Genomic DNA, 5,091 nt, shown 5'->3' on the forward strand with positions numbered 1-5,091 from the left:
TTTTTTTTTTTTAATTCCTCCTGTTTTTTTGTTTGTAGTATCCTGTAATTCTTCAAGTTTGTCTTTCATCCATTGAAAATATTCGATCATTGTTCTTTTAAATTCTGTGTCAGAAAGTTCCATCAGACTTTCTGCCTTCAGGAAATCCATTGATACTGTGTCACCCTTTGGGGGTGATATCTTGCTTTGTGCTTGTGTATTGTGTGAGACAGCTTGCTTTCTTAGAGACATTGATATGTTCTCAATGAAGATAATGCTCTAGAGATCAGTTGGGTAGTTATCCCACTTGTGCTTTTCTCTGAACGTCTGACTCCAGGGAAATGTCAGTTCAGAGCCTGTGAGAGCAGCCTCTTGTAGGTATGACAGGTCAAGATGCTCCGGATTAAAGGCAGGTTGATTAACCAGATGTGTAGACACAGGTGTGGATCCAAATAGGGAAGGGCATGCACATGGTTGCGGCAATCACAAGGGCAGGTCAACCACTTGGAGGACCTCACTCAGGCCTCAGTTGTCTGGGTATGCTTACAACTGGGGTCCCTATTCAAATTCCAGCTGTCCGTCTCCCACCCAGTGGTTTTCATTCACTGGTCCCTCTCCAGTGGTGCTCATGCAGTTTCCCTTGCACCGTGGCCCCTGCCCAGGAAGGCTCCTGGGTCAGGGGGACTCAACAAGACAAAGTCAAATTTCCACCAACCCAGTCACCTCTGGCTGGCCTACAGTGTCCACAAAAGTTCCACCAAATTATCACTGACCCGCTCTTTCCTGGGCAGTTGGCGTGCCCTGAGAGAGCTCAGCCAAATTCCCACCAGTGGGCTCAACCTTGAGAACTCTCCCAGACAATAGGCATTGCCCAAGAAAACCCAATTAGGATCCTACCAGCCTTTCTTGTGGCAGATCAGTCCCACAGCAGCTTGATTGGTGGCTTCAGACGATGGCTGTCTCAGAATCGTATTGTCCACAGCTGTTGTTGTGTTGCATGAAGGAGTCTCTAGATGCCCTGGAGCACCGCCAGGTGTTGCAGGGTTGTGGCGAGGCCACCAGGGTGTACCAAAAGTGTGGGGGCGCGGAATGGTGGTGGGGTGGTGTCCCTGGACACAGTGCTGTGGCAGGGATGGGGGGTGCAGGGCTTGGACAGCGCTGGGAGTTAAGGGTTGCAGTCTGTTCCGATATTAAGCTTCCAAGTCACCAGTCCTCAGCAAATCACACAGACGCATTTCAAAACAATGATAGTTTGAACGAATGTGTAACAGAAGAAAGAATCAACGCCAAGACCTTAACACTCATTCTCTACAGTAATTGGGGGAAAATCAACAAGTAAAGTCTATAGTCTCTAGAAGAAAGGGGAAAATAAACATGAGAGCAGAAATAAAAATCAGAAAAACAACAGAAATAAAGAAATAATTAAAACTAATAATTATAACTAACTTCTAAGTTAGTTCTTTGAAATTATTAATAAAATTGACAGGGATCTCTGGTGCCCTAGTTTTAAGAAGTTGTGCTGTAATCCCAAAGGTATTTGACTTTATTCCACAAGCTGCTCTTTGGTAGAAGGATAGGAAATCTCCCCCCGTGTGATTTATTGCCACTGGGAACTCACTAGCAGGTTATTTATGGGACAGTTCTGTTTCAAAGGTACACAGCAAGAAGATCAATAAGTCTCTGGCAAATCTAACAAAGGAAAATTATACCAAATAGAGAAGAGCTTACACCGTTTCTACTCAAAACTATTTCAGCATATGGAAGAACATGGAATACCCCGTAACTCATTCTATGAAGCAAGTAAGATATCCAGAAAACTGGTAAACTCTCATCCAAACTAAAAATATCAATGCCATAAATATTGAGTAAACACCAAAATAACAGCAACAAGGAAAATTATATGAAAAGCCATAAGCAAAATTAACTCAGCACACACACACACACACACACACACACACACACACACACACAAAACCCAACAAAAAACAGATGGAACAAGAAATCAGCAACACCAAAAAAAAAAAAAAAGAATCCAGCAAATTGGCAGCAATAATACCATTTAGAGGAGGCTGTGGCACAAGGGATATTACTGCAAATATTAGATGGATCTTGGCCAAAAGGAAAGAATACCTGAGTAATGTCTGTGTTTTGTTGACTATGCAAAGGCTTTTGACTGTGTGGATCACAACAAATTGTGGCTAACTCTGAGAAGAATGGAAGTCTCAGGACACTTGATTGTGCTTATGTGAAACCTAAACTTGGACCAGGAAGCAATTGTCAGAATACAAGAAACACTGCATGGTTCAAAATAAGGAAAGGTTTACAGCAGGGATGCTTTCTATCTCCATACCTTTTCAATCTATGTGTGGAACAGATCATCTGGGAGTCTGGGCTCTATGAAGAAGATTGTGGCATCAGGTTGGAGGAAGGCTCATCAATAGCTTGTATTATGCAGATGACACAACCTTGCTTGCTGAAACTGAATAAGACCTGAGGCACTTGCTACAGAAGTTTAAGGACTACAGCCTTCAATATGGATTGAAGCTCAACATCAAGAAAACAAAGATTCTCACCACTGATCTGATTGGCAGTATCATGATAGATGGTGGCAAGATTGAGATTGTTAACAGCTATGGTTTGCTTGGTTCCACAATCAAAAGACAAATTGCATGCAGTCAGGGACCACTTTAGAGTACTGAAGAGTCAAGATGTCAATATAGTGTCTAAGGTATACCTGATTCAGGTCATGGTCTTCACAATTACCTGATATACATCAGAAAGCTAGACAATGACTAGATAGAAGGAGAATTGATGCCTTTGAGCTGTGGTGCTGGAGAAGAGTGTTCAATATACTATGGACTGCTAAGAGAACAAACAGGTCCAGTCTGGAGAGGGTGAAACCAGGCTGCTCCTTGGAGGCAAAGATTCTGAAGCTCCATCTGGCATACTTTGGGCACGTTTCAAGGAAGGACCAGTGGTTAGAGAGGGATATCATGCTTGAGAGAGAGGAGGGACAGTGCAAGAGAGGAAGACTGTCAACGAGATGGATTGACTCAGTGATTGGGGTCATTGACGTAGATGTGTCAGAGACAATAAGGTTGGCCCAAGATAGAGCAAGGTTCAGAGCTGTTGTACATATAAGGTCACTAGGAGCTGCAAGAAACTGAATGGCACATAACAACAACAACATCAATTGTTATGCTTAATGTGAACAGATTAAATGCACCAGTCAAGAGAAAAAGAGTGGGAGAAGAAATAAGAAAACATGAACCATCAATATATTGTCTTTAAGAGACACATCTTAGACACAAGGAAAAAGACTAAAAGCCAAAGGGTGGGAAAAAATTGTATCAGCAAATAGTAACCAAAAAGAGGAAGAAAGGAGTGGGGGGAAGACAAACAGTAACAACATTAGTTACTAATAAAACAGACTTCGAGAGCAAAGAGACCTTGAATAAGCAAAGCACTTTTGAAAAACAAAAATGAAATGGAAGGCATTGTAATTCCCTATCTCAAAACCTACTACACAGCAGTAGTAAACAAAACATCATGATACTGGTACAATGACAGGCACATAGACAAATGGAACAGAATTGAGAACCCAGAAATAGACCCAGCTATCTATGGTCAACTGATATTCATCAAGGAATTAAAACCTATCAAATCAGGAAGTGACAACCTCTTCAACAAATGGTGTTGGAAAAACTGGGCTACTACCTGCAAAAAGATGATACAGGATCCATATATCACACCATGCACAAATATCAACTCAAGGTGAATTGGAGCCTTGGGAGTATAGCCTAACACTATAAAGTTCATCAGAGACAAACTGGGATCAAGCTTAGATGACCCAATCTATGGAATAAAGAGACTGCCAAATACAGTCAGAAATGCTCAATCTGGAGAGGATAAAATTGATGAATGAGACCTTCTAAAGATTAAATCCCTGTGCTCATCAAAAACTTCTTCCAATAGAGTGAAAAGCAAACCTATTGACTGACTGGGAATAAACATTTGGCTATACCATTTTGGACAAGGGTCTCATATCAAAACTTTTACAGGATCCTACAGGCCCCCACAAGAAAAACACTAACAATACAATTTAAAAAGGGGCAAAAGACGTGCAAAGAATTTTCACAGAGGAAGATATTCAAATGGCCAACAAATACATGAAGAAATGCTCAAGATGCAAAATCAAAACCACAATGAGATACCATCTCAATCTAGTAGCAGTGGCAAAGTTTAACAGGACAGCATGTAATAAATGTTGGAGAGGATGTAGCAAGATAGGAACTCTTAAGCAATGTTAATGGGATTGTAAAATGATACAACCACTCTGGAAAGCAGTTTGACGCTTCCTCAAAAAGCTGAACATAGAAATTTCATATGACCCAGCTATTCCACTCCTTGGACTAAAAACTGGAGGCACAAATGGAGACTTGCACACCATTGTGCATAGCAACATTATTCACCATCATAAGAATGTGAAAACAGCCCAGATCCCACCACAACTGAATAAATTAATAAATTATGGTATATTCACACAATGGAATAATACGCAGCACAGAGGAGCAATGATTTTGTAAATTATTACTGTGAACTAACTCAGTCCCATAAGGACAAATACTGTATAAAACCATTATTGTAGAATGAGTATAACGTTCTAAGGGAGGGAGGGTGGGTGGAAGCAGAGATTTGAAGATGTTCAAGGGGGAGTGACAGATGGAAAACAATCATGATGTCGCACATTTTGATGGGGGGTGAGAGAAATGGGAAGGATCTGGTATGAAAAAAGAATACAAAAAAAAAAAGAATACAAACTTTACAAATAAACTAGTGTAAAACAAAACAAAAAAATCTGTAAAAAAAAAGAGACTGTAAAACAAAAGTGTTGTTGTTGTTTTTGTTGTTGTTGAGTGCCATCGAGTAATAGCTTGCCTCTGGAAATCCTATGAACCTGGAGAAAGAACGAAAGTTATACGGGTGTCTAAGTCTTTGATTCATAGGGTCTCTATGAGTCGCCTCCGACTAGTCGGCACTTAACAACAACAGCAAGAATACAAAATAGTAAAAGAGACAAAAAAGGCCATTTTATGACTATAATGTCAGTCG

The sequence above is a fragment of the Elephantulus edwardii genome, unplaced genomic scaffold (assembly GCF_000299155.1).
Source record: "Elephantulus edwardii isolate Elephantulus edwardi_28Jun2011 unplaced genomic scaffold, EleEdw1.0 scaffold00144, whole genome shotgun sequence".
NCBI classification, from domain to species: domain Eukaryota; kingdom Metazoa; phylum Chordata; class Mammalia; order Macroscelidea; family Macroscelididae; genus Elephantulus; species Elephantulus edwardii.